Raw genomic sequence first — 22,472 nt, forward strand, 5'->3', positions numbered from 1 at the left:
GTAGGTAAGTGTGATTTACTTATTGCCATATTAAGAATTTTATTCATTATATCTTTTAAAAGACATGTTTTATATTCTACGTTTGTAAATAAATTGAAAAGAAAAAAAACAATAGTACATGTGCTTTCTGTATTTCTCATAGCCTTTGCTACACTTTATATCAGACTAGTCTGAAGAGATGGGAGTTTTAATTTTTTTAAATTTCCAACAATTAGACTGGGAGTGGGCTACCAGGTCCAATTTTTCTTTATATTCATTTGCACAGAAACAGAAAAAAGAAGAAGTATTGGTATCTCTTCTCAGTGTTGTCTTTTCCTATTTGTGTTCCTTCTTCCACATATATATTAAAAAAAAACAACTTCAAAACATAATTTGACAATCAGAAATGAGTTTATGGTGACAAATGCTAATAATGAGTCAATTCTTTTTTCCAGAGTAGGCGTATTTGCTTTAGGTTATATAGCTAAGACACTTAAAATACAGGAACATCTGATGGAAAAGGGCTACTGCTGTGTCATCTGGGACATGCTTTTATTTCAGCTTCCAGGAAAAATTATAAGTTAGAGGAGAATAGAGAAATCCTTTAACTTCTGGTTTTCCCTTTTAGTGAGAGCAATCATGGAGAAAATTATGATCATTATCTAGGACACTCATTTAGATAACACAACTGCAAGAAGCAGCTCGTTGGCACGTATTTTGCCTGAGAAAGAAAGGTTCCAGTGGTACCTACCATGTGACACTTTATGCTCTTCTCAAAGAAAAACATAGACAATCAAAACAGATTTTCACAAGAAATTAAAGCAGTAAGGTCAAACTGTCCAAAGGACTTGAGAGTATTTCTGAGACTTGACATGTACTTGTACTTTTTCCTCTATGTTCTCCAAAAGAGAAGAGTAGGAAAGATTTAATTATGAATAAATCACCCAATGACCATGATTATGGATATGAGCAACCCAAAAGCACAATTTATTTCCATCTTGTCGGTTTTTAGGCTCTTAGTTTTCCTCCAACTTATTAATACCCGGTGGCATTGGTAACTCAGAAGACATGCACAAATGCTATCTATCTTTGTGAGATCAATCTTGGAAACTCGCATCCTGAAAATACTCTTCTAGCTGGAAGTCAGTGGTGGTCTACATCAGTTACATATTGCTATGTAACAAGTAACCCTAGAGCACACTGGCTTAAAACACACAGATTTACTTTTTCTTACAATTCTGTGGGTTAGGAAATTGGGTAGGATTCATATTGGTACTAGTTATTCCCCACCTGGTATTAGCTGAGATCCCTTACTCAGATACATTCAGATAGAAGCCAAGCAGGGCTGAAAATTCCAACAGTTTGTACTTCTGCATTCCACATGTTCACTAGGTATGTGTTCTATATATATTTTTTTACCTTCTATGCTTCTGCAGTGGTGTAATCCTTATCTACCTTCCAAAAGCAATTTCCTCACTGTATTTCAAGCCGCACTAACAATTTCCTCACTTTTCCTGGAACTTCCACTCACCCCCTTGTTATAAAGGCATTAGCACCTATTTTAGGACTTTGTTATGGCAGCAATCTATTTCTTGTACCGATTATTGTTTTATTTTTAGTTACGTCAATCTGAGTAACAACCTAGAATCCTGGTGGCTTTAAAGAGTACAACAATGATTTATTATTTATTACATATCTTTGGTAAGGAACTCAGGGAGGGCTCAGGTGGTTCTTGAGAAGTACTTGACAGTAGGGGTACTTCACCAGCTGCATTTAGATGGTGGTTGCATGAAACCAGAGGGTCCATTAAGGCATTATCTGGTGCCTCAGTGTTTTTCCATGTGTGCTCTCCATCTCTCTACCTCTTATCTAATCATTTAATAGCCTAGTTCAAGCTTCTTTCCATCATGGCAGCCTACTTCACCAAACAGTATAAGAACACAAGCTGCCAACCACTTAAAAGCTAGCCACATTATGGCTAGCTTAAAAGCTGGTCATGATTCTAGGCCATGTTCAAAGGAAGGAAGTGGACTTCACATCTTGATAAGAAAAGGGGCAGAAATGTGCATACAGGGGTGAGAGACATTGACCTGGGGATAGTCAGAATCTGTCTACCACATGATCTAATCTGTATTGTAAAAGGCTCTAATTTCAGCACTTTTCAGCTGAGTGACTAAATCCTTGTCAATATACCCTATTAAAAAATTTGAATACTTTTTAGAACCAAAGGAGTGCCCAATATAGCACATTTTCTAGCATCTAAATATTACTATATGTCTGAGTAGTCTATGTGCAGAATTATACTTGCATTAAATATATATTTAATTCCATCAAAGTGTATTACTTGGGAGAATATAATCCTCTTTTCAAATCCCATTTCTTACAAAAGACTGGCTCCTGTGCTTCTGAGTCAGTTCAATTCAAAACCACACTTTTCTAGTGTCAGTGATAGCTTTCAACTCTATGTCAGAAATCCTTTTATTCACCTACTGGTCACCAACTCAAATTCTTAAAAGAGTTGCCACTCCTCCTTCAGAATTACAAAGTAACATAAATACTAGACTCTATGGAAGCTTAAGGGTAAAATACCAGATGAGGAATTTGGCAATTAAATTCCAATCTTACCGAAACTACAAATAAGCCTGTTACTCGGGGCCACAAATTCCTTGCCAGCCAGGTTCCACTCTTAAGTCCTAACCTCACACATTGTCAGGGAACACAACTTTCTCTTTGCAGAGACCTTGCTTTTGCTTTTTCTCAGATTTCCCACCTATAATGACTCTGCAAACAAGTCCTGCTACTTATTTTTTTAATAAATCAATTTCCCCTTCTTTTCTCATCTCTCATGTTTCTCAAGGGTCTCCTACATTTTTCAAAGGAAAAAGCCCATAAGTGAGTTTTCTAAAATAAGAATCACTTATCTCAGAGATAAATTATTACTCTCCCATAGTGGCTGCTTTTAACGTTTGTTTTAAATGGCAAAATTGCCCTTCCCTGTAAAGATATGCTTGTATGAGGCAGATATAGATTAAAAGTATATACTTTTAGAAGGACTGGAAGTGATTCTCAACTTGAGATGAGGTAGAAGGGAGCATATTAAAAGCACCTTGGATATTCTCAAACTATATATAGCATTATCCTTACCTTGGAGGTTTGGAATAGGAGCAGGATACAGGTCCGAACTGACCACAGATTAAGGAATGCCGTGCAAATGAACCTGTTACCATTGGATTATTGTTGAGTATTGTCTCTTCTGACTTGGGTATGTTTGGATAGAAATGTTTGAGTTCAGGATGAGCTAAAGAGGAGTTTGTGTATAATTCAAAAGTCAGAAGTATGATTTAATTATTACTTATTCAAATATTTATCAATAATTATATTACTTATTAATATTAATTATTTAAATATTCATTAATCATAAGCCTCACAGCACTCCTCTTACAAATAAATTGTGTTAGTGTAATTCAGGATGTACGAATGGGCCAGTGTGTTTATCTTTGAAGGATGAACTAAGATTTGAACCTAGGTCTCTCTGATTTCAAAGTGCACATTCTTTGCACAACAGCTAGATGGTCTGCTTAAAACATGCGTTCCTGTCCACTGCTCCCAGTAATGAACTAGGGAAGAGGGTGGAGTAGCTCTCTTTTTAGTTTCTAAGACCAGAGAGCCCCCTCTTCAAGGAGCTAGAAGTCTGCTCCTGGAGAGCAGTTTGCGGGGGAGGCTGATGAAGATGGAATTAAGAAGAGAACACATGAGGTCACGTCTACTGTGGCAAGTTTCACCTGCTTCCATGGCAATGGGGAAGGTGCCAGAGAATAGAGGGATCAAAAACACTCCTGATTTGAAATCCTGTCTTAAGTCTCAGATGAGAAATAAAACATGAGCTTTGCAATAGGATGCATTCCAGTGAGCAGCTATCATCTAAACAATCAATGTTCCCTTCTCTTCCATCCTTCTTTAAAAGTTTCATTGAGATATAATGTTGTTGGGGTATTCACCATGTTGTACAACCACGTTGTATAACCATCACCACAACTAATTTTAACATTTTCTTTTGATCTCCCTTAAAAAAACCTATACCTCTTGGGTGCCAATTCCATTTCCTCCCCCAACCCCTCCTCTCATTTAGAAGCAACCAATAACCTATTCTCTTTATATATTTGCACATTCTAGATATTTTATACAAATGGCATCATACAGTATATCATGGCTTCTTTCACTTAGCACAGTGTTTCTGAAGTTTAATCACATTGTAGCATAAGTATTTCATGCCTTTTTATCCCTAAATAATATTCCACTGTATGAAAATCCAATATTCATACACCAGTTGATGGAAATCTGGGTTTCTAGGTTCTGCCTACTGTGAATAATGCTCCTGTGAACATTAATTTATGGGATTTTTTAAAAAAAAAGATTTTATTTATTTTACTTTACAGAGAGAGCAGGGAGAGGCGCAAAGGGGGAGAGAGTCTTAAGCAGGTTTCTTCCTGAGTGTGGAGCTCCACGTGGGGTTCAATCTCACATCCCCGAGGTCATGACCTGAGCCAAAATCAAAAATTAGATGCTTAACCAAGTAAGTCACCCAGGTGCCCCTCATTTACAATATTTTATATCAACATATGTTTTCTCTTCTTTCCAGTGACTACCTAGGAGGGAACCTGCTAGGTCCACATTATTGAACAATGTTGCTACAAACATTCATTTTGTAAGCATTTATATAGATATGTTTTCTTTTCTGGGGAGGTATGTACCCAACAGTGTGATTGCTGAGTCAAATGTTAGCTCTACATTGGACTTTCTGAAGAATGACCAAACTGTTTTCCATAGCAGCTGCACCAACTTATATTCCCACCAGCCATGTATGAGAGTTCCAATATCTCCACATCTTTTCCAGTACTTGTAATTGTCCATCTTTTTGCTTATATCTATCCTAGTGTGTGTTAACTGGTGCATTTTATATAAAAATTTTAAAAAGTTTTTTTTCTGTCAAAATTGAATGAGATCATTGCCAGTGTGGTTAGATTAACTTGTGTAACAACTGCCAAAATAACGCGTTTAAAAAAAAAATGAAGGCTTCTTTCTTATGCACATCTGAGTATGATGTGGGTAGCAGAATGTGAGGGTGAGCAGGAATTTGCCTGCAGTCACTCAAGAGAGCTTCTTCCTATGACTGGTTGTGCCATCCTTTCTGCAAAGAAAGGCATACAGCCAGCATGGAAGGCTGTTTGGGAAGCATTAACAATAGCCTAAAAAAAAACAAAAAAAACCAATAGCCTATAAATGGCATGTATCATCTACCCACATTTCATTTCTCAGAATTTGGTCATCTGTCTCGCGTCGCTGCAGGGGAGGTTGGGATATATCAATTTGTTGCATGTCACCACACTCATGTTATATATAAGGACTGAACAATTGTCCTTAAACATGTTTTTACTAATTAGGAATTCTGGTTTCTAATACTGAGTGATAGTTATTCATTGTTTGATCTTGGGAAGGTTGTGAAACATTTCCGGTGTTAATTCTTCATCCCTATGTTAGCTCCAGTATTCAAATGATTCACATCCCCAATTTTTTTACTGCCTTTTGGTGTAAAAGATATTTGAACAATCACATCTTTGTAATGGAATTTAATGGTCTCTGGAACTATTAAAGAATCTATTACATGTTTTAAAAAACAAAATCTTCTGTGATACGTTTGTTTATAAAGTTCCCAAAATCTGGTGTTTAAATTATTATTATAATGGAAAGTAAGATTATGTGCTCACATTTAAAGTTTATTAGGTTATTTTGTACTGAACTGCTGTTTGCAATACAGATTGTAGCCTGATTGTGTCCATAAATATATTTACCAAGCTTTTAAACTGGCCTTATTGGCTCCATAAATACTGAAATCTTCCTTGGCATTATAATATCCTGTGGTGTAAATCTTGTATATTCAAATTTTATATGCATATATATTGTATGGATCATAATATCATTACCAGAATCCTAGGCAGTAACTGTTGGACATAAATTTTGTTCTTTATATAAAGATTCAGATTTCAATTCTTTAAATTTAAGAAGCTTTTTATCTGCAGATAGAAAAATTAAATTCTGTTTTTTTATATTCAGATGCTGAACACAGTCTCAGAAGTGTATTGCATCTTTGTTCTTTAAAGATATTTTTTCATATTTATATTTCTGCTAAAGTGGCCAGCTGTGCATATCATTTTATCATTTGTGTAGATTTGTGTAACTGCCACCACAATCAGGATACATACTTATTCCACTGCTGCAAAGATACCTCTTGTATCATTTATAGCTACACTTAGCCCCCAAAACACACTCCTGCCCTACCTCCTGCCATTTCTTTGCCTGAAAGTCATTAATCCATTTTCCATTTGTATAATTTTGTCATTTTGAGAATGTTATATAAGTGGAATCATCTAGTATGTGACCTTTTGGAAATGGCACTATTTTTACTCAGAACCAGATCCATTTAAGTTGTTGAGTGTATCAAGAGTTAATTCCTTTTTATTGCTGAACAGTATTCCATGGTATGGGTGTACCACAGAGTGTGTATCATTCTCCTTTAAGAGACATTTTAATTGTTTCCAGTTTTTGCTATTATAAGTAAAGCTGCTAAGAGTAATCTTGTACAGGTTTTTATGTGAACAAAAGTTTTTCATTTCCCTGGGATACTCCAGAAGTGAAATTGCTGGGTCATAGAGTCAGACTATGTTTAGCTTCTTCAGAGACTGTCAAACTGTTTTCTAGAGTGGCTGTACCATTTTACATTCTGGTCATCAGAACATGGTGGATCCCATTTCTTTGCATATTTTCCAGCATTTTATATTTTCATTACTTTTAAAATTTTATGCTTTTTGTGTAGTAATAGCTTTTAGTGGTCTTAATTTTTCCTGATCCTATGGGGAAAGAATTCAGTTTAATTTTTTACTATTAAGTTTAGCAATATTTTTCTGGACATATCTTCCTAGGCAAGGGAAACAAAAGCAAAAATAAAGAATTGGAAATACATCAAACTAAAAAGTTTTTGGACAGAAGGAAATTACCAGCAAAACCAAAAGGCCAACTGCTTAATGGAAGAATATATTTGCAAATGATGTATCTGACAAGAAGTTAATATCCAAAATATATAAAGAACCCACACAACTCAACATCAAGAAGCAAAATAATCCAATTAGAAGGTAGGCAGAGGACCTGAATAGACAATTTTCTTTTCCAAAAAAGACACACAGATGGCCAAAAAACACATGAAAAGGTGCTGTACATAACTGATGATCAGGGAAATGCAAATCAAGACCACAATGAGATATCACTTCACACCACTCAGAATGGCTAGTATCAAAAAGACAAAAAATGTGGAGAAAAGGAAACCTTTGTGCACTGCTGGCGGGAATATAAATTGGTGGAAACTGTGGAAAACAGTTTGTTATCCTCAAAAAACTGAAAGTAGAAATATTACACAATCCAGTAATCCCACTATGGCATTATTTACCCAAGGAAAACAAAAACACTAATTTGGAGAAATACATGCACCCGTATGTTTATTGCAGCATTATTTATAATAGCCAATATATGAAAGCAACCCAAATTTCCATTAATAGATGAATTAATAGGGATCCCTGGGTGGCGCAGCGGTTTAGCGCCTGCCTTTGGCCCAGGGCGCGATCCTGGAGACCCGGGATCGAATCCCACGTCGGGCTCCCTGTGCATGGAGCCTGCTTCTCCCTCTGCCTCTCTCTCTCTCTCTCTATCATAAATAAATAAAAATTAAAAAAAATAGGTGAATTAATAAAGACATGGTGTACACACGCGCACACACACACACACACACACTAGATTATCACTGTCATAGAAAAGAATAAATGACAACATAAATGAACCTAGAGGGTATTATATACTAAGTGAAATAAGTCCTTCAGAGAAAGACAAATACAGTATTATTTCACTTGTATATGGAATCTAAAGGAAAAACAAACAAACAAAAAAATGAACACGCAAACAGTAGTAACAACAACAAAAACAGAAATAGCCTTATAGAGAAAAAACTATTGAATAAAGGGGAAAGAAGAAAAAATGAGTGGGAAATATCAGAAAGGGAGACAGAACATGAGAGACTCCTAACTCTGGGAAACGAAGTAGGGGTGGTGGAAGGGGAGGAGGGCGGGGGGTGGGGGTGAATGGGTGACGGGCACTGAGGGGGGCACTTGACGGGATGAGCACTGGGTATTATTCTATATGTTGGCAAATTGAACACCAATAAAAAATACATTTATAAAAAAATGGAAATGAGAAAACAACAACAACAACAACAACTATTGGTTGCCATAGAGGAAAGGGGGAGAGAGACAGGTGAAATAGGTGAAGGGAATTAAACGATACAAACTCCTGCTTTAAAGTAAGTAAGTCATAAGGATGAAAAGTACAGAGAGCACAGGGAATAAAGCCAATAATTGTAATATTGTAATAACTTGTGTGGTGACAGATGGTAACTACACTTATTTGTGGTGAGCATTTTGTAATGTTTATAAATGTTAAATCACTGTGTGATACATATAAAACTAAAGTCAACTATAAAGTTATTGTATTTCGTAAGTATTCTTTATCAAATTAAGGACGTTTCCCTCTATTCTTCTCAGTCTTTTTATCCTGAATGTGTGTTGAATTTCATGAAAATATTTTTTTCCTGCACCAACTGATGTGATCATGAGATTTTTCTTTTTAAGCTTATTAATATGGGGCAGCCCGGGTGGCTCAGCAGTTTAGCGCTGCCTTCAGCCCAGCGCCTGATCCTGGAGACCCGGGATCGAGTCCCACGTCGGGCTCCCTGCATGGAGCCTGCTTCTCCCTCTGCCTAGGTCTTTGCCTCTCTCTCTCTCTCTCTCTGTCTCTCATGAATAAATAAAATCTTTAAAAAAAAAAAAAAGCTTATTAATATGGTGGGTTATATTGATTGATTTTTGAAGATATTATCTTCCAAAGCCTTGTGTCCCTGAAATACATCCACTTGATCATGATGTATAATGCTCTTTATATATTTCCAAATTCTACTTGCTAATATTTTTTAGTATTTCCTTCCTTTCTTGTATTTGTCTGGTTTTGGTATGAGGGTAATTTAATTTCATAAATGCTTTTGCGAAGTATTTCCTCCTCTTCTGGTTCTTTGAAGAGATTATGTAGAATTGGTTTCCTGTGTTCTTTATATGTTTCATAGAATTCTCCACTGAAATCACCAAGGTCTGGAGATATTTTCTTTGGGGAAATTTTTAACTATGAAGTCAATTTCCTTAATAAGTTATTAGGTAGGGCATTCAAATTAATCATTTTATATTGGATGAGTTGTGGCACTTTGTATTTTGGAGGGAATGGGTTCATGTCATCTAAGCTCTAAAATTTAAGTATATAGAATTGTATGTATTATTCCCTTATCTTTTTTCTATCTACGGGGTCTGAAATATATCTCCTCTTTCATTCCAAGTATTAGTTTTTTTTTTTCTCTTGTTCATTTTGTTAGAGACTTGTCAATTTTATTGATATTTAAAAAAACAGATTCTTGCTTCATTGTTTTTCTATATTTTTTGTTTTATGTATCTTTTATTTATGATAGAGTCTTTATTATTTTCATTTTTCTGCTTGTTTTCCATTAATCTTCTTACCTCCACACCCTCAGTTCTTTGATTTGGGAGCTTAGATTATTGATTTGATACTTTTCCTATTTTCTAGTGCAAATATGAATTGGTATAAATTTCCATATAAGCACTGTTTTGGATTATCCCATAATGATTTTGTTTTAAATTTTTTTAAGATTTTATTTTTATTTATTCATGAGAGAGGGAGAGAGAGAGAGAGAGAACGAGAGAGAGAGAAGCAGGCTCCATGCAGGGAGCCCCACATGGGACTTGATCCTGGGTCTCCAGGATCACGCCCTGGGCTGAAGGCAGGTGCTAAACCACTGAGCCACCCGGGCTGCCCTTGTTTTTAATTTTTATTTTCATCCAGGCCACTGTACTTTTTTATTTCCATTGAGACTTTTCTTTGACCAATTATTTAGAAGTGAGATGTTAAGTTTGGAAATGATCCTGTTACCTTTTAGTTATTAATTCCTAGTTTGATTTCTTCATGGTCAGAAAGAATATTCTGTATGCTTTCAATTTTTTTAATTGGTTAATATTTGCTTAACAATCCTTATGGTCTGCCTTGGTATATGTTCAATAGAAACTTGAATTTGTTTTCTGCTATTGTTAGATGGAATATTCTATAACTGTTGACTAGATTCTGGTTGTAACCGATGATGTTGTTAATTTCTTTGATAACCACTGTCTTCTAATTATTCTATGAATTATCGAGAGGGTGGCCCTGAAGTATCTAACTATAATTGTGGATTTTTTTATTTCTTTTTTCACTTCTATCAGTTTTTGCTTTAAAGTACATTGCAACTCTGTTACTGGGTGCATCCACATGGAGGATTGCTGTATCTTCTTGGAGACAGACTCTTTAATCATTACATAATATTCTTCTCTGTCTCTGTCAGAGACATTTTTGCTATTTTCTCTGATCTCAGGTCTACTTGATCTGATATTAACATAGCTACAGTTGCTTCCCTTTGATTAATGTTTGATGGTTTACTTTTTCTTTACCTTTAACCTACATACAACATTGTATTAAAATGTTGTCAACATATAGTTGGTTGATTTATTTACCATTCTGTCCATGTATTTTCATTAGCCCTCCTAGACCACCTATATTAAATATAATTGTTGGTATATTAAGGTTTAAATCTGTTTTCTGTTCACTCTGATTTTTGTTTTTCTCTTTTCTTTTTCCTGAATTCTGGTTGGTTAAACATTTTAAATAATTTTGTGTTGATATATCTGCAGTACTTTCTACTATATCCCCTTGTGCAGTCTTATAATGGTTGTTTTAGATATTATATCATATATTCACAACTTAATAAGTCTTCTGGTGTTGACATTTTACCCACTAAAGTGAAGCATGGAAAACTTACATCCTTTTATCCCCCTTTATCTTTCCCTATATATAATGTAGTTTTTAAAATATTAACTCTAATACTTTGGGAACTACATTTCAAAGTGTTATGATTTTGGGTTCATACATCAATTATAATTTAGAAAACTCAAAAGGAGTAGGAAAATCTACTCTACATGCCACATTTTTGCTATTTCTGTATTTTATCTTTCTTTTTGATGTTCTAAGATTTCTTATCATTTAGTTTTGTTTAGAGAATCTCCTTTACCATTCTTTTGGGGTAGATTTCTTGGCAAAAAAAAATTTCATTCATCTGAGAATGTCTTGATTTCCCTTTCACTCCTGAGGATGTTTTCAGTAAGTACAGAATTCTCAGTTGATGGTTCTTCATATTTAGCTCTTGGAAAATGTTGTGGTGCTTCCTTCTGGCCATGATAGCTTGTGATGAAAAGTCTACTGCCGTTGGGATGGTTTTTCCTTGACAGATAAAGCATAATTTCTCTGTCTTCTTTTAAGAGTTTTTTTTCCTTTCTCTGCAGTTTTCAGAAACTTCACTATAAAATGCTTTGACATGGAATTCTTTGGGTTTGTTCTGCAGGTGGCTTACTCATCTTGTTGAGTTTGGGAAGTTTGAAGTCATTTAAATATTTTTCAGCCTCATTCATTTTATCTTCTCCTTCTGGGGTTCCAACAATACAAATCTCTTGCTAGTCCCATAGGTTCTTAAGTTGTTCTTTTGTTTTGTTGTTGTTTTGGCCTAATTGATCTCTGTTGTTTAGACTGGTAATTTCTATTGTTCTCTTTCAAAGGTCACAGAATCTTTCCTCTTTCCATGGTGCTGTTTTAACCCATTCATTGAGTTCTTTTAAAAAATTATTATAATTTTTCTAAAATTTCACTTGGTTGCTCTTTATATTCAACATTTTGCTTTTTAATTTCTGGCATTTTGCCTCTTTGCTGAGACTTTCTATTTTTTCCATTTGCCCAGTTGTGTTTATAAATGCTCCCTGAAGTATTTTCATTATGGTTGCTTTAAAAATTGCCAGATTTTTTTTTTCATTTAAGACAGGGAAAATTTTATTCAAATCCAACAGAGAAATGGAGAGCTTGGATCTATAACAAGAGATCCAAGATCATGCATTGTTTTTTAAAGCATGAGTCAATAATTGTATATGAGAGTATACACTGCTACATACAAATTAACTATCAGAGCACAACTTTTCAATGTTCAAAACAGAATAAGCGTCCCTATAAAAGCAGTATCTTTGTGTTATTATTAACTTTAGTATTCCTCTCCTTCACCCTCTCCTACAACAGAATCCACACCAACCTCCTCATAATCCTTTTCAAGGGCATAATCCTTTTCATGTCCTCATGGGCCTCAGAAAACTCTCCTTCCTCCACGCCCTCACCCGCATAAACAAATACCTGTGAACAAACACATGCTTGGCATTCGTCAAGTCAAACTTGTGGTCCAGGGAAGCCCAGGCCTCAGCAATGGTTGTGGTGTAGTCCTGCATACACCCAGCTTGCTGTACTTTGGCCAGCTCTCTGCCAGGTATACCAGAGTGGGAAGCTAGAAGTTAATGCCCACTTTGAAGCCAGTGGGGGACTAGTCCACAGAATGGATGGTATGCTTGGTCTTGATTGTGGCAATGGCATCACTGATGTCTTTGGAAACCACATCGCCATGCTACAAGAGGCAGCAAACCATACAATTACTATGGTGAGGGGCATATTTCAGCATTTGGTTGGCTGGCTCAAAGCATGCATTGGTGATCTCTGCTACCGAAAGAGGTTCACGGCAGGGGCATATGTGGCCAGAGGGAAATGGCTGCAGGGATAGGGCACCAGATTGATCTGGAACTCCATCAGATCAACATTCAGGGCTCCATCAAATCTGAGGGAAGGAATGATAGAGGACACAATCTGACCTATTAATCTATTTCGGTTAGAGTAAATTGGGCATTCAGTATTTAGGTTTCTAGGACAGATGTCACAGACAGCCTTACTATCTACCATGAAGGCACAATCAGAGTTCTCCAGGGTTGTCTATGTAGTGGAGGATGGAGTTGTAGAACTCAATTACAGCTCTGGAAACCTGGCAAGCTGAGTAAATGGTTAACTCCAGCTTGGACTCTTTGCTATAATCAACAGAAAGATGTTTCTTCAGAAAGGAGGTGAACCCAGAACCAGTTCCCCCTCTAAAGCTCTGGAAAACTAAGAAGCCCTGAGGACCTGTGCACTGGTTGGCCAGTTTCTGAATTCAGTCCAAGACAAGATCAATGATCTTGTCAATTGTGTAGTGCCCTCGGGCACAGTTATCAGCAGCATCTTCCTTGCCTGTGAAGAGGTGCTCATAATGGAAAAGCTGGTGGAGGTGCTAGTGTGAACTTCATCAAGGACTATGGGTTCTAGGTCTACAAACACTGCCCTGGGCACATGCTTGCCACCACCTATCTCACTGAGAAGGTGAAGAAGTCATCTCCTCCCCTCAATGGTCTTGTGACTTGGCATCTGACAATTGGGCTGGATGCCATGGTCTAGGCAACAGAGCTCCTAACAGGCATTGCCAATCTGGACACCAGCATGGCCAACATGGATGGAAATGCATTCACACATAGTTGCTGCTTTGTGCTGCCGAACAGATGGGGAGGAAGAAGACAGGTTGTTGCTTCTTATAGAGTGACTCTTAGGTGGTCAATGTAAGAGAACCTTTAAACCATGTTGGATAATTCTAGTATCTATGTCCTCTTGGTGTCGGAATCTGTTCGTGGATTTTTCCCACTCAGTTTTAAATCTCCCTTCTTTGCCTTGCTCCTCCTGAGGGGTTAGGGGCAAAAATCCTGACTCAAGTAGTGCTCCTGTAACACTACCCCAGGCAGGAGGGAAAGGCTATCACACTGCCCTTAAGAGGCAGGTGGAGGTCTTATCTCCTGTGTGCTTTCCACTGACAATACCCCAGAGGCTGGGGCTACTTTGTTATAGCCTGGAAGTCTAGGCTCCATATGACCTTGGCTAGAAGGAGTGGGAGGAGGACTATGTTTTTCTTTGATGTTTGTCTAGAGTAGGACAGTCATTGTTTAAAAGTTGTTTTGTTAGGCTTCCTCTTTCCTGTCTGTTGGCTAGAAAAAAAAATGCTTTTTCCCAGGCCTTTTTTTTCCCCCTGTACCTGCTGACATTTCCCAGTTGCCAGCTTCTCTAGCACCCTACCCTGTATGGATGTATAAGACAAAAAGCAAAGCCAAACAAAACCCCCAAATCCCATCACTGTGTTGTTCCTTGGGTTCTAAGGTCCCTAACCAGTCTACCTTCTTTCTCTACCTTTCAAAGTATTTCATTTGTTTAATATGTTTAGTCATTCTTATCAGAAAGAAGAAGGAAAAAAAGTATATCTATTGCATCTTCCTAGAACCAGAACATTCAAGTATTCTATTTATAATTACAAAGAGTTCATTCTTGTTCTGATTGTTTCCTTTTTTTTCAGAACATTTTATTTCATATCTTGTCTCTATAATGACAGTAATTATAGTTGACTTTTTTTAAGTTGTCCTTTCTTCCTACAATTTTCTATTCTCGTTTCTTTAAATTCCTCTCCCTCTTCTGTTTTTCAATACTAAAAAATTCAGGAATCTTTTTATTATTTTGGTAATTTATTTTCATATTATATCACAAGCATTTTCCATGTCACTACACATATTTCATAATTATAATTTAATACCAATTCCTCTACTTTTTCATTTCTCATTGCCATGACTATTTTAGAACCTACATCATTCTTCATTTCATGTTTTAGACTTAATATTTTTAGAGTAGTTTTAGGTTCATAATAAAGTAGAGACTGAGGTACAGAGATTTTCTATTTCCCTTCCCCTACACTGCATAGCCTCTCCTATTATCAGCATTACTCATCAATGTGATGCTTTTGTTACTAAGGAAGAACTTTCATTGACGCATCATGATCACCCAAGGTCCACAGTTATCTTAGAGTTCACTGTTGATGTTGCACATTCTGTGAGTTTGTACAAATGTATGATGATAAGTTTTCACCATTATGCAGAGTAGTTCACTGCCGTAAAAATTCCCTATCCTCTATTTATTTACCCCACAGCATCCATAACCTCTGCCAACCACTGATCTTTTTGTCTCCACTATGTTGTCTTTTCCAAAACATCATATAGTGGGAATAATACAGCATGTAACTTTTTTTCAGATTGATTTCTTTCACTTAGTAATATGTATTTAAGTTTCTTCCACGTCTTTTTCTGGGTTACCACAATTTATTTACCCATTCACCTACTGAGAGACATCTTGGTTGCTTCCAAGTTTTGGCAATTATGAGTAAAACCATTATAAATATCCGTGAACAGATTTAGGTGTGGATGTAAGTTTTCAACTTGTTTGGGTAAATACCAAGGAGCAAGATTGCTGGATTATATGATGACTATGTTTAGTTTTTTAAGAATCCACCAAACTTCTTCTCAAGTGGCTGTACCATTTTGCATTCCTATTAGTAATGGATGATAATTCTTGCTGTTCCACATCCTTACCAGCATTTGCTGTCGCCAGTGTTCTTGATTTCAGGCATTGTAGTAAGTGCGATTCTCTTAATTTCTGTTTCTGATATGACATGATTAGAGCATCTTTTTCCATGCTTATTTTTAGATCTGTTCATATATCTTCTTTGGTGAGGTGTTTGCTAAGGTCTTTGGTCATTTTAATTGGGTTGTTTTCTTACTGTTGAATCTTGAGAGTTCTTTGTATATTTTGGAAAACACCTTTTATCAGTTGCCTTTTGCTAATATTTTCTCCATTGTGTGACTTGTCTTCTAATTTTCTTGATACTGTCTTTCACGGAGAAGATTTTAATGAAGTCATGCTTGTTGATTATATATTTCACAGTTCATGACTGGTTTATCTAAAAAGGCATCACTATGCCCAAGGGCTTCCAGGTTTCCCCCTATGTTATCTTCTAGTAATTTTATAAGGGGACCCACTTTTTAAAAGTAAGACATTAAAAACTTGGACTCTCTGTGTAAGTGGTCAGGGCTTATCAATCATTGGGCTTATTTTAGTGTAAGTGAAAAGTTATAGCTTTTAAAATTGAGGATAAAACACAATTGTTGATATAAGATATCCTTTTTTCTGGGGTGGTTTAGATTCTCTAGTCCTCAGATGTTGTGCCTTCGTTAAGATGAGCTATAATCCCAGCTACTTAACAGTCTAAAAATGAGTACAGTAAGAGAGCTGGGTACCCAAATGTCTATGTAGAGTTTTCATCTAATCTTTCTCTTCAACACATGTCTTTTTTCCCCATGCCTTCTCCATGTCTTTTCTCATGTCTCCTGGATACACTGTCTCTCACATCACCAAAGTCTCAAAATCTGCTGTATATCCAGTCTTCCATCAACAGAAGGGGTAGTTGACTGGCCTAGACATTACATATCCATATTTTCAGCCAATTCTTATGGTTTCAACTTAGTCCCTGGCCTACTACTCCTAGGGTAAATTGAATTTCCAATCCTTGAGCATTTGGGGAATGCTATGGCAAAAACTAGATTTACTTTCTATTAGTATTAACCTCTGTGGTCACCCAAGTTCTTCCATTAACCAAGCAAGTGATTGCTCTTTCATCTCCTTTATACCTTGCAAATTGTAGAATTACTTATCTGCTATTATTTCTTCTCTTTTCTCTTTGTGAATTTATACCTTTATTATTATCTTACCGACATTTTAATGGAATTTAAAGAAGAAGAGATAAGTATGCATGGTCACTATGCCATATTAAAAAGTCTAACACTACCACTATTTATCTATAATATTTGTACTCTATGTTAAAGATTCCTATTGGGCCATTAAATAGTTGATACTATATGCTAAGTGAGATTGATTAGCTATGATTTTCCTGACTTACCTGAATACTTCAGTATCTTTTCTTAATGTTCTGTGTTTGAAACTATTATATTTTAATCATATATTAAGCTATGTATGTCAAGACTCATGAATAATATAATCACTAATACATAATTGCATTTTTACCTTCAGAGGATGAAGTAAACTTCAAACAGACAATGGTAGGCTAAGACTGTAAGTTCATTTAAGAATAAATTTATTAAAGTGAGGAAAGACAAAATCATGACTTACTAACCAATTTTGAATTTCTCTTGGTAACCATAAAATATAGTGAAGAGTCACTAAAATTTTTTCTAGGGCTTCATTTTTTATAACTAGTTTGAACTACTGAATTCATATATTTGTACATTATATGAGTAAAAGCACTCATTTTAAATGATAGTTCATTGATTTGCACATAACCCTACCTTTTCTTAGTTCTCACTAGTCTGTGTATTCAAAGGAGCCTATTATTATTTAAATGCCCAGATCTTGCTGTTTTATTTCCCCTACTTACCTACTCAAAACTTAAGCCCTCTTTAAGGTAACTTCTCCCATCCCTTCAAATATTGCTGGGCTACTTCAGGAGCTGAATCACCTGTCCACAGTATCAATGTGCATCATTTCTCCTTACCCCCTTAGCACTACTTCCTTCCATAGATCATCTCTTCTGATCTAAGCTCACTTTGGAACCAGAGCTCACTTTTATCATTCATTTTAAGGTTTGACCAACCACCATTATTTCTTTTTTTTTTTTTTTAATTTATTTTTTATTGGACCACCATTATTTCTATGTGCCTTCAAAACTTAGCTTTAGGCATCTTCTGTCCTTGGGTTAGTTGCTATATCCCAGGGTTACTGTTGTAGCTTCTCACTCAATGCTGATTGTTACCACTGCTGCAGCTGGTCAGGGTCTGCTCTGCACCACCTCTGACTTCTGCCATTCTGACAATTCATGGGTGCACAATTCTGCTGACCGTCGTGCCTGATGGAGTAGCCAGTTCTCAGTCTGGGGTGAGGTAAAAGGGAAATGGATTCCTCCTCTATGTGTTGAGAGCGTTTTAGGATTCCCAGGGAAATGCTATGTGCTTTCTAACATGTTGGAGTGCTTACTAAACACCTCTCTGATTTCACTTATGGGCATTTTCTCTCTGAGGTTACAACACACATTTTAGGTGGCAGTGTTAGAACAGAATCCAGACCTAGAACATAGACTTTTTGATCCTAATTTTCACATGCCAGTGGTTTTCATCTGGAGATAATGTTGCACCCCTACTCTTCCCAGGGAATATCTATCAATGTCTGGAAACACTTTTGGTTGTCACTCTTGCATCTAGTAGGTAGAGGCCGGAGATGCTCCTAAATGCTCTACAAAGTATAGATCAGTTCGGCTCTCCACAAGGAATTTTCCATCTCTGCGACAATATGGATGGACCTAGAAAGAATTATGCTAAATGAGATGAGACGGAGAACGAGTAATACCACATAATCTTGCTTGTGTGTGGCACCCCAAAAATATAACAAATGAATAAACAAAAACAGAATCAGATCTATAAATACAGAGAACAAACAGATGGTTGCCAGAGGGGAGAGGAATTGGGGGATGCGCAAACTGGGTGAAGGGGAGTGGGAAGTCCAGGTTTCCAGTAATGGAATGAATAAACCAAGGGAATAAAAAGGTGCAGCACAGGGAATATAGTCAATGGTATTATAATAGCGTTGTATGGTAACAAAGGGCAGCTACACTTGTGGTGAGAGGACACCATAACATATAAATTTGTCAAGTCACTATGTTGCCCACCTGAAATCAATGTAACTTCATCTGTCATCTATACTCAAATTAAAAAAAAAATGTCAATTGCACCAGGATTGAGAAAGCCTGTCATAAGGAATATAATGGAACAGGCAGGCACCCCACAGTATGACAAAGAAATCCTGAAAACTCTAATCGCTCTGTGGATCATTCAGATTTTCTTTTTCTGCAGAAATAAGAGCTTTAGAAATGGTTTGAAATTAACTCACTGTATACCTAATTTTTAAGTACTGCAAGGTTGTAACAAGTTTCCCATATAATAATAGCTGCAGATTTTGTGGAATCCTATGAAGGAACACACAAATCTAAGTCCTAACTTTTTAGCCGGTTTACCTCATATTAATTTTTGCCATGACAAAAACATTTCCTTTGGTTTTAAAAATAAATTCAAACAAAGGGAGGTAACTGTGGGTTAAAATGATATGATATAGACTAATATGTCTCCTTCTAGCTGTCTATGGTAAGCAGTAAATTTTCTAAATGAATGAAAACGTCCAAGAGCAGTGGAAACAAAGGCTAGCAAGAGACCTCATGGTACCATCTGAAAGGATTTCTGTTAAATGGGAATGAACTGAAATTAAAAGCCACAACATCTGAGTTAGAAGGCATTGACTGAATGGGAATGAATTGAATAAGCCTTTGGCTTTCTTTTATTGTTTGGCATAATTAGGGAGCACAGTGGCTGCACCAAACAGAAATCCAAGAATCCCCATGCCATTTTCGCCCACAGCCCTAATGTGAAAAATAAACTGTGAGACAGCCAGAAATATGTCTTTTTTCTACACCCATCTTCACTTCAACCTTTTGTATTTCCTTTCCATCCATAACTCTGAGTATGTAGTATTAGAAGAGGAAGGGAGGGTGATAGCATTTTGCATCCTGAAATGCATATATACAGCCATACAAAATACCTAAGGATAGAGGCAGACTTTCAGAGCGAGTCCCAGAAGGACAGCACACTTCCAGTTCTGCCCCATATTGCATCTGGCCAAAAAAAAAACCTGAAAATGCTTCTTTGGCAAAGAATTTGCCCATCTCAACCTTCGCAGACTTAAATTCTGCTGAAAACAGTCATATGAGTGAGTTCCTATTTGATAATATAAACTGCATTTAGGGTAGTGAAGAGTACTTTTCTACCTATCTTAGATGTTAGAAAGGGAATCATGAGACATCTGAGTAGTGAAGGCTGAGGACATTGTTGACATACTTGGGGATAGGGTTTGTATTTGTTTCCTATTGCTACTTAACACAAACTTACAGATTTAAAGCAACACACATTTATTATCTTAATGTCAAGGTCAGAAATCTCATGTATGTTTTACTTGGCTAGAGTCAAGGTGTTGGCAGGGTTGCACTCCTTGCAGAGTCTCTAGGGGATAATACATTTCCATCTCTTTTTCAGCCTCTAGAGGCTGCCCACATTCCTGAGTTCATGGCCCCCTTTCTCCATCTTCAGAGCCAGGAGTGGGTGGTCAAGTCCTCTTCATGCTATATCATTTCAGTCCTCTGTTTTTGCCTTTACATCTCCTTTTCTGACTCTGATTCCCCACTTCCTTCTTTATCTTAGAAGGATGCATGTGAATACATTGAGTCCGTATGGTAATCCAGAACAATCTACCTCAAGATCCTTAGCCAATTCATATCTGCAAAGTCCTTTCTGCAAGGTAACATATGCATAGGTCTGGGGAACCAGGACTTGAACATCTCTGGGAACCATCGAATGTCTACTATATAGCACTTCACCAAAGAGTAAGTACACAAACAGGAAACCTGTAACTTGAGGCATGTAAATTAGTCTACCTGAAAGAGAATCCGATAAGGAGAGTTAAACGTGAATTTCTATTTCTCCTCGCTATAGGAAGAGTTAGTGTTGCTTCCCTCAGTGCTCACACTGCTCTTTCACACTATCTACCAGGGCAAGGCTAGATAGCACTTACAGATGTATAAGATAATCTGTGGACACAGAACAGTCACAAACAGCCGGCTCACACTACAAGCAAAAAGACTCAAAAGTGGGACACCTGGGTGATTCAGTGGTTAAGTGTCTGCCTTCAGCTCATGGCATGATCCCGGGATCCAGTCCCACGTCGGGCTCCCTGCAGGGAGCCTCCGTCTCCCTCTGCCTGTGTCTCTGTCTCTGTGTGTCTCTCATGAATAAATAAATAAAATATTAGGAAAAAAAAAAAACTCAAGAGGAACACAATACCTGTACTCTCCCTAGACTTTCCTTGTATTATTTCCCTTGACTTATCTCTTTAACCAAGATGCTTCCCCAACTTGTCCCTTTAGATTTACCATGTCCTTTTTTTTAAAATAGTTGTTGCCTACATTGTACCAAGTATTACTCTAAATACTTTATAGGTATTATCTGACTTAAATCTCTCAACAATATATAATGTAGGTATTTTTTATCAGACACAAATTAGGGACACTGTCCTTCCTACTCTGCTGTCCTTTGTGGATTAGCCCAGCAGAGACTTCATTCCCCTGGCCTGTCCAACAAGGAAGAGCAGGATCAGATACCAGGCACAGTGCTGATACTAAATGTATTAAATACATTGAATGAAACACCTTTTTTTTTTTTTTTTCCTGATAAGACTGAGATGGTGAGGCAGAGTTGGGTATTTCTATTTCAGTTAAAATTCTTATCAGTCTCAAATCCTATCAGTAGATGTCATTTAATTGGAAGTGGAAAAAGCTTGTGACTACCCTTAAAAATCATCATGAAACTTACATCTCCATCTGTCATGTAATTGTCAATTGTCACTATATATACAAACACATACCTATGTGAGTTTGGAAGTCCTACCAGAACATGGATGGCAGAAAAGACCCTTGTTTTAGAAAAATAAATCTCAATACTCTTCCCTATTGCCTTTCTGCCTATTTGTTCTTCTACTTTTATTGACTTCCTGGTCTTTGGTTTTTGCTTGTTTATCTATATATGCAGTGTAATCTGAAGAAATGAGGAACAAAACCCACCAGCTTTAAGAAAAAAATGGGTTCAAGTCTTGGCTTTGCCAATTACTGGGTATATATCTTTGATTCCATGCAAGCAACTTCTTTTTTACATCAGTTTCCCCATTTGTAAATGGAAAGTAATGGCCTGTCTTGAGGGGTTAGTTTTGAGGTTTCATTTATGTTAGAGAGTAGATGGCTAATAAATGCTAAATTATTTTGCTGATATAATTTTTGATAGTGTTATTGTAGTGATATTCAACTCAGCATGTTTGAGGATTTAATAAGTAAATATGTTGAGAGTTTTTAGAACATTGCCAGGCCAAACAAAATTCATTTCATATAAATACTTTTCAGCGATTATTATTTTATTAAATCATCTTATCTTTGCTTCATGGTTTCTGCTTGTCTTTTAAAACTAGTTTTCCCAGTTCTCATCTAAGCAAGTATCCAGACTTCATATTCAATCTCATTGCTTTGTAATACTGGCTTGCTCCTCCTGATATTATTTAACACCCTTGACCTGATCAATTCCATCTGAGCTCATAACATAAAAACACCTTTCCACCTAAGTAGCCTCCTGGAATTGGCTTGACCTCTGCTGACTCTCCTTTGTTCCACCATAATGAATATCCCAGTATGACAATACTCTAGGCCCTATGAATATTATAGAATCATAAAGCCAAGACATTATTTGATGTTGTTGCTCTGTGCACTAAAATATTTCTCCATATCTCATCCTCAATTATGACGGTCTAGAGCTGGGAATGACAAATATTTTTTGTAAAGGGGCCAGATACTAAGTATTTCAGACTATGTAGGCCAGTCTGTGTGGCAACTA

Source organism: Canis lupus, chromosome 2 (genome assembly GCF_003254725.2).
Source record: "Canis lupus dingo isolate Sandy chromosome 2, ASM325472v2, whole genome shotgun sequence".
NCBI lineage: Eukaryota > Metazoa > Chordata > Mammalia > Carnivora > Canidae > Canis > Canis lupus.